Here is a 9,520-nt window from a genome sequence, read left to right as displayed (position 1 = left end):
CCGAAAAATGGTGGCTCCCAGTTGACTGTGCACGCTTTTATATATTCCAAGAAACTGAAGTATCGTACGAGCATTATTCTTCAGTCACACCAACGAGGCCGATAAGAGACCGACTATAGACCCAGTAAACAAGTTATATTACCTCCAGAGTCCCAAAACTGGTCGGTTTGGCGTTGTGACCGACGTATTAAAAGCTCTCTATTTAACAAATATGTATACTCACCATTGTGCATTAAGACAACAGTTGAAGTCATATGTGTGATTCCATCATATTCGAAAGATGCACGGAATGCTCCTAATGCCTCGGTTTGGTTAGACTGCTCGAATATTAGCTTTCTTATACGTCGATCTTTATTGACTGTGTCGCTATAGTTTGGGAGACTTGCTGTTTCAACGGTCCAGATAATTCGGCCAAACGTGATATTGTCTCTGATGCTTGCATCTTTCTGTCCTAGGTAGGCGCCGATATATTGATCACGTGTGTTGGGAGGATCCAGGAGGGGGTGATTGGTCACTAATGTCAGGTCTACGATGTATCCTAGAAAGATAAAACAACAGTCAATAATAGATTTAATAGCATGCACATCTCAGTAGACTACGTAGACCAGAATTTGTTATTATTATTTTTTTTTTTTTATTGCAACCAAAACTTGAAATTGGATTTCAAATAAAAATTCAAATACAAAGAGATAGATAACAGTTGTACAAATATTGTACACAGTTAGAAAAAAAACTATAAATTCTGAAACATAAATATATGATAATGTGCTACAATCGAAATATTACACATTATAAATTAAATTAAAGTAAGCTCATGAGTACAATATTTAATAATTATTTTATATAACATCAGAATTTTTAAGGACATGTGTGTTTCACAATTGAGCCTTGTTTGTTTTGCGTGACTGCACATGCTTTAGCAGTCACGCAAAACAAACACTCACAAATTATTATTCAATAAAATCTGAAAATGTATACTATTATCTAGATCAATAGGAGTAAATCGTTGTCAAAATCATTCCATAATTTGGGATAAAAATAATTTGTCCACCATTATGACCAACAGTGTAGTATTTTTAACTTCCATGTTTGTTTGTTTTTTCCCGTAAGGTTAGTTGTTGCAATGTTCTCCATCACAGTGTTAAACTTTTAATATACATAGGGTTCATATACAAGGGCAGAAAAACCGAGTATGGGGGTCCCCAAGCAAATATTAAGGGTCCCAACCAACAGGCGCGGATTCAGGATTTCTTAAGGGGGGGCCCAAATTTGAAATTATGCGAGCCAAATATTGGTACGTAATGGTGACCAACAGTGACGTAATGCGGGGGGTCGGGGCAGGGAGGGGCGAGTTTCCCCCTCCCTCCTCCACGAAACGCGGAAGCTTTGACGTTTCATTAAATTATTAGAGAAAGAAGACGGTTCGTTGTACCGTTCTCGAAAAAAATAATTCTCGTCTGAATTTATTTTTTCCCCTCCCGCGCGAAGCGCGGAAAATTTTAGGATTTATTAAATTAGTAGAGAAAGAAGACGATTCATTGTAGAGTTCTCGACTCTTAATCCTCGTCTGAATTCAGGTTTCCCCCCCCCCCTCCCGCGCGAAGCGCGGAAGCTTTTAATTTTCCTTAAATCATTAGAGAAAAAAAAACAATCGTTGTACCGTTTTCGAAAATAATCCTCGTCTGAATTTAGATTCTCCCCCTCCCGCGCGAAGCGCGGAAGCTTTTACGTTTCATAAAATCATTAGAGAAACAAGGCGATTCGTTGTATAGTTCTCGACTCGTAATCCTCGTCTGAATTCAGTTTACCCCTTTCGCGCGAAGTGTGGAAGCTTTTACGATTCATTAAATCATTAGAGAAAGAAGACGATTCGTTGTACCGTTCTCGAAAATAATCCTCGTCGGAATTTAGTTCCCCCCCCCCCCCCTCCCCCTCCATCACCCGCGAAGCGCGGAAGCTTTTACATTTCATTAAATCATTAAAGATTCGTATTACCGTTCTCGCCTCTGAATCCTTGTCTGAATTCAGATTCCCCCCTCCCGCGCGAAGCGCGGAAGCTTGACGTTTCATAAGATTATGAGAGAAAGAAGGCGATTCGTTGTACCGTTCTTCACTCTTAATCCTAGTCTGAATTCAGGTTCCCCCCTCCCGCGCGAAGCGCGGAAGCTTTTAATTTTCATTAAATCATTAGAGAAAGAAGATGATTCGTTGTACCGTTCTCAAAAATAATCCTCGTCGGAATTTAGTCCCCCCCCCCTCCCCCTCCATCACCCGCGAAGCGCGGAAGCTTTTACGTTTCATTTAATCATTAAAGATTCGTATTACCGTTCTCGCCTCTGAATCCTTGTCTGAATTCAGATTTCCCCCCTCCCGCGCGAAGCGCGGAAGCTTGACGTTTCATAAGATTATGAGAGAAAGAAGACGATTCGCTGTACCGTTCTCGATTGTTAATCCTTGTCTGGGGCGGCGGCGAAGCCGGCCCCGGAAGCTCAGAGGTTTTAGGCGTGTAATTAAGGTCAGATGAGCATTTTTTAATTTTTATACCTTATTATTTTGTGACACTGGTAGGTCACTATTTGGCGTGGGGTCCAGGGGGCGGAGCCCCCCCCCCCCCCCCCAAATCAGGGGTTTTAGGCATTAAATTACCGTCAGATGAGCATCTAAGGGCCCGCCGTAGGGCCCTAGGTGGAATCCAGGGGAATCCAGGCTTTTAATCACGGTCAGATGAGCATATTTTGATGCCTCATTATTTTTTAACACTGACAGTTAACTATTCTTTCTTTCTTGCTCTCATTCTATTTTTGTTCTCTTTAATATACTTTTTCAAAAAAAGTGGGGGGGGGGGCTCGAGGCTCCCGATCCCCGGCATACCTCGGGCCCTGACATGTAGGAATCTCAAGAATCATATTTCTTGCCTGGCTGCATATTTAGGAATTTGTCATTTTCCAACAAACACATACAAACGTATAATTTATTAAAAAGTGAGGAAAAATCTCGGAAATGATGTCATTTCAGCATTATTTGTAATCCACCGTTGTGGAATTAGAAATAAACCACATTTGAATTTGATTTCTCCCAAGCCCCCCCCCCCCCCTAATCAGTACGCCCGTATCTCCGCTTTTCCTTTTTTCTTTCCCTTTCCTTCCTTCTCTTTTATTTTTTTGATGGGGGGGGGGGGGGTCAACAGCCTGGGAGGCAAGGCCCTTCGGCCCCCCGATCTCCTTCTTCCCCCTTTTCTTTTCTTCTTCCTCTTCTTTTCTTTTCTTCTTCCTCTTCTTTCTTTCCCTTTCTTTCCTCTTTCCCTTTCCCTTCTTTTCCTTTCTTCTCTCTTTTTTTTTTTTTTTTTTTTTTTTGCAGGGGGGGGGGGGGGCAAGTCCCGCTCGGCCCCCCCCCCCCTGGATCCGCGCCTGCCAACCAAACCCTCAAATTTGTTCCTGCAAACTGCGAGACCACATTTACCTAAAAGTGCGATTTAGCGAACCTAATTCAGCAAAAAAAATAGCAAATAAGAGAAGTAAAAACACGGAGGCATCGTCAAGCATGTCGGCAAAGCTTACGAATTCATTAGTTTGTGGATTCATAAAAATTAGTTCCGTAAAAGCCCAATGCGTTCAGGAAATTACACACTCTTATCACCAGAATCTAGCTAAAAATACACCATTTATTTATACAGGAAACGAACTGTCAGTCAATTTTTTGTTCTTCAATCTGCGCATATTATATGCAAATTATACCGAACAAAACTAGTCTCATGCACATCGTTTATTAATGTCACAAATGGGTTGTTACTGTTACACTATACGGACAGGTTGGATAGATGTGTGAATCATTAAAATTGTAATCAGTGTACGATGCGAAAATAATTCTTCTCCAGCTTCCGAAAAGCATCCTGGAAATTCAAATAAATGACAATTCGTTGTACCGTTCTTGACTCGTAATCCGAGTCAAGAACGGTACAACGAATCATCTTTTTCCCCTAATATTTAATGAAACGCCAAAGCTTCCGCGCTTTGCGCGGGAGGGGCGAACTAAATTCAGACAATGATTAAGAGTCAAGAACAGGATAAGGAATAATTTGCTTTCTCTCATAATTTCATTAAACGTCAAAGCTTCCGCGCTTCGCGCGAGAGGGGGAAACTGATTTCAGACAATTAGGGCCAATTAAGAGTCGAAAACGGTACAACGAATCGTCTTCTTTCTGTTATAATTTAATAAAACGTCTAAGCTTTCGCGTTTTGCGCGGGAGGGGGGAACTGAATTCAGATAAGGATTAAGAGTCGAAAACAGTACAACGAATCGTCCGCCTTCGCGCAGGATGGGGGAAACTTCATTCAGACAAGGATTATTAGTCTAATAATTTATTGAAACTTCGAAGCTTCCGCGCTTTGCGCAGGAGGCACTTCATCCTCACCCCCCCCCCCCCCCCCCCCCCCCCACTTAGGAAGCAATGGAGGAGGGAATACTGAATCCAGCTAATCTAGAGTTAAGAGTCGAGAACGGTACAACAAATCGTCTTCTTTATATAATAATTTAATGAAAGTTCAAAGCTTCCGCGCTTCGCGGAAGTGGGGGGGGTGGGGGTGGGGGCGGGGGGGGGCTTGATCCACACAAGGATTAAGAGTCAAGAACGGTACAACGAATCGACTTCTTTCTCTGATAATATAATGAAACGTCTAAGCTTTCGCGCTTCGCGCGGGAGGGGGGGAACTGAATTCAGACAAGAATTAAGAGTCGAGAACCGTATACAACGAATCGTCTGCTTTCTCTCATAATCTAATGAAATGTCAAAGCTTCCCAGCTTCGAGCGGGCGGGGGGAAACTAATTCAGACAATTAGGGTAAGGAGTCAAGAACGGCACCAAAAATCGTTTTCTTTCCCTAATAATTTAATGAAACGTTCTAGCTTAAGCGCTTCGCGCGGGAGACCCGCGGGCGACGCCCCTGTTCAGACCATGATTTACGTCATTAACCAAAAATATAGTGATCTATGCCAGTGTCACAAATGAGGTATCAAATTATGCTCATCTGACCGCAATTAAATGCCTAAAACTCCCAAGCTTACGGGGGCTCGTTACGCTCTACGCGATCATAAATAATGTATATACATGTCCTCGAATTATCACAATCAGCAAACATCACTTTGGTTCAAGCTTTAACTTATGAGATTTTAACAGTCAAAAGGATCCAAACTTTTGTCACACTCATGCAGTATAAAGTAACGTTACGCAACAAATATCGGGATATAAATTATATTATATGTATAGACTTGTATTGACTTTTAAAAGAAGAATTTTCCCCCCTTACTTTTACAGCATAACTAATTGTTTTTCTCTCATTCAAGTATACCTTTTGATTGAATGGAGGTTATTTACATGTTAAATCTATTCGTTAAGATAATAAATGGTGAATATTTACTTACCATTACTTGTAGAAACCAGGTAGAACAATACAAGCATGAGTCCAGAAAAAGAATTGCTCCAACATAGTAAGGGCGCCATCACACACTAGTGAAAACACTGAAGACACTGCTAAAAATTGTCAATCTAGGAAGCATCAACGAGGCAAGATGAAATTGTCCAGGTCATATTCAGGAGCAGTGTTTCCTTGTTCACAAAATTTAGTCTTAAATTTGATTTATCATGGATATAATTTTATTGTCACTCATAAAATGGGTTTTTTCCCATAAGAAATTATCCAACATGAAGAAAATTTCGGCTGGGCTCAATTTGGCACCACTGGTGATTTTTGTTCGTATTTCTCTCCTATGGTGCAGACAAAATAGCAAATTTAAGCCAGGTCTATACCTTGGCTGGTGGTCTGAGACGGAAAAAAGTTTCTGCATACTATTTCAATCATCTACAATAGCCCTTGCCAAGACTTGAGAGCACAAAGTTTCCTCCTAGTCTCACAACTTAAATTCAGATATGTTCTGATTTCCTTGTGTTGAAATTCTGTCTATTTAGGGGTCACGGAAATCTTTTAAGCATTATAACGTCGTGGTAGTGGCGTAATGGGCAAAAACGTTTGGGGTCAGAAACAAACTCCGCATCACCCTTGTTGGGGTTCCGGGGGTGGAGCCCCCTGAAGCTCAGGGGTTTAAGGCATTTAATTATTATATTCTTTTTCATGTGATGTTAACTCCAATGAATTGTGAAATTGTGAACATACATGCATGCATGCATAAATAAATAATTAACTAACGATCAGATGACCGATATTGTGATTCCTCATTTTTTGACACTGGCAGGTCACCTTTCTTTCTTTCTATTACTCTGTAACATACTTTTTCAGAAAAGTGAGTGTGTGGGGGGGGGTCGAGCCCTGTCATGTAAGCTTCTAAACAGGCATACGAACGCATTAAAAAGTGAGAAAAAATCCCGAAAAATCCCATCATTACATCAACATTTGTAAATAATCACTGGTATCGAATTAGAAATAAACGTTTTAATTGTATGTGGGGGAGGGAGAACCGCTCCCACCAACCCCCCTCCCCCATCAGTACGCCAGTGCGACATGGCAATCACACAAATGCGATTCAAACTACATCATATGTCCTGACAATAGATTGTGTCTGATCCTCACTTTGCAGCTAGAAGATTTGCCTCATCCAAAGGGGAAAATACCACTACGATTCCGGATATCAAGGCGGAACCTTACAGAAGAATGATTCCATTGGTTACTTATTTGCCTTCTACTCCTTTTTCATACTTGTTTTTAAACAGTTCTCTTACCGATTTTATATTTATAAGTAATGTGTGGGTATACTATAGGATTTCCCGGCCAAATTCGCGTGTTTGTCATTTGAATTCATTTACTTTGCATTTAAGTTAGCGCAGATTGGCTTTGCCATGCCAATTATCATTCAATTTTCCAGTTTTTGTATTTAATTTAGGATTTTGGTTGAAGGTTTAATAGATCTGTCATTCAATTTAGAAACTGCTCAACTAGCATTCAAATTAATATTCACTTGACGAAGCGTAATTTTTATCATTCAAATTAACACCTGTCATTCGTATTCGAAATATTTTTATTCATGTTAGGAATGTTAGGGGGAAGAATTGCAACAAACTTTTACAGTTTTTAAATAATGCAGTTAAAATGCATGATATGCCATTGGGGTCTAAGCTGTTATTCCATTTATTTATTTTCAGGATAATGCAGATGGGTGTAGTCAGACATAAAGTAAAGAAGGGGCGAAATGAAGGGATATGGCATTTCTGCACGGACATGTTCATATACCCGGGAAAGGTGGGGGTACTCTCAATCGCCCCTTTTTACTACAGACTCGGAATTTTACAAAAAGTAATTCACATCGTCTCTTATACCGAGCACACCCCTCTGTTTTTCTTAAAGAGTTTCATAGTTTACTTGCCCGCCAGCAGATCGATGGCTAAAGACATGGCTAAATAATGAATCGTGTTTAAATTGTTGACTCTAGTCCCTACCCCAGTCAACAATATTGTACCCTTCTTCCACAATGAAATTATGATGAAATTATGATAAATTTATGATGAAACATAAGACAAACAACTTCCTTACATGAACATTTACAAAAATATTGAGACCATCAGGTCTGTAGATGGAAGTCGCTTTTTTCTTCTTAACAATCAAACTTAAATGCTGATAAATATCAGCTTTCTAATAAGTTTAAGTGTATAAATGCAAGAAAATGAAATATGATGAAATACACATGAAAAAAAAATCTTGAAAGAAAAAGAATGAGCTATAAAAAGTGTGTAGTAAACGAGAAATGTATATTGACCATCAATTTAAGTGCACAAAGTACTAATTTGAATGCTACAAATGAATTAGAATGCTATAGAATTACACCGTCGCGTTGTCAGAAAATCATGTTTCGCCAAATCGAATGACCAAATAGCGAAAGAAGCACATTGTTCATTAATTTGAATGAAAAATACGTAGATTCTAACTAAAATTCCATAGATTTGAAAACTAGAAAAGGGAATATAAACCCGAGATATACCTGACTGCACTAAAACCGTCGAATTTGCACGCAAGACAAATTAATTTGAATGACAAACTCGCGAATTTGGCCGGGAAATCCTATATGTGGGCTCTGTGTGCGAGAGCGCTGTAGGGTTGTCGTGCATTCATGCGTGTAGGTGGGTGGGTGTGTGTGTGTGGATGTTTTTTGTGCAGGGGATAGTCCGTAATATTGTCTTTGGGTGGGTTTCAAAAAGAACTGCTGGAATTTAGGGAAGAAGAAAATAATATATTGCAGGGAGGGCAGGTAAATTAGCCTTACATTTACAGAAGTGAGAGCAAGTGAAATTTTCAACAACTTGTAACACTGGGCTATTGGAGCCTCGTTTAATTTTTAATTTTTGTTAAAAAGATTATTTATATTTTTCTGTCGCTCCACTTTGGGGTATTCTGAGGAGGTTAGGAACAGTGTGTGGTATATGTTTGGAAGTGTGGTTGGGTGGTGTGTGCGCGTGTGTGCGTGTGTGTGTATGTGTGTGTCGCATGGTGGGGGTGTAGTAGTGTGTTTGGTTGGATAGGGTTATTTATTTTTAGTTAACTGGTTTCATTTTTTTTCTCATCAATCGTACACTATAATGAAAATGTTTTGAATTCATGTCAAGATGAAAAACAACTGTATTTTATTTCTAAGATTGATTTGTAAAGTTTGGAATCAATACAAAAAAGTGTGTGTGCTCTTGTAGTGGGTGTAAATCGGGGATATTTGGTAAATCGGGGATAGCCCCAATTTCCAAATCGTTTGAAATGCTTTTAGAAACGCTTTCAAATAAATAAATGATACCGCCATCTTTCTGGTGTTTTGAAAAATTCCCCCATTTCTATTTTTGATACGCATTGACTTTAAATGTTTGTGTAAGGGTACCTTTGCTGAAAAATAACACACAGATTTGATATCCCCGATTACGCGGTAAAAATCTTGCACGTGTTTGATATCCCCGAATTTCTCACACATAATAGATATCCCAGTTTCCACCGTAAAATCTTCGCACAATATTTTGATATCCCCAACTGTACGGGGAAATACTTGGCAACTTAGGGTTTATGTTACATCACCTGGGCGGTACTACAGGGGAGGGGCAGGGTGCGACCGTCCCTTATATGTGCTCAAACAATTTTTAAAGAATATAGAGGAGAAAAGAAGAAAAGATGAGGAAGAAGGAAAAAGAGTATGGGAAAAGAGATGACTGGGACATACAACTATACAATACACCTAGATTTTTTTTAATTCAATTTAGATCGAATGCAAATAATAGGTCATCTTGCCCCCCCCCCCCCTCCCCCTGTGTGTGTGGGGGGGATGTTCAAGACTGAAGGGTAAGCCTGTAATAAAGGTTTCAAGACTTCTAGGCTTCTTTATTTTCCACATCATACACATAAACAAATGAGCATGTAATAAATATACAGGTTGAATAAATAAATATTTAACTCATTTGGGGTAAGAAATAAATAGATTTGACAAATGATTATACAAATAATTTAAGTAAAAATTTTACAGTTGTCGGAAAACAAGTGGAGGA

This window comes from Strongylocentrotus purpuratus, unplaced genomic scaffold (genome assembly GCF_000002235.5).
Source record: "Strongylocentrotus purpuratus isolate Spur 01 unplaced genomic scaffold, Spur_5.0 spur5_contig_840, whole genome shotgun sequence".
NCBI lineage: Eukaryota > Metazoa > Echinodermata > Echinoidea > Camarodonta > Strongylocentrotidae > Strongylocentrotus > Strongylocentrotus purpuratus.
The sequence above is the reverse complement of the archived record's forward strand: the minus strand, read 5'-3'. Positions refer to the sequence as shown.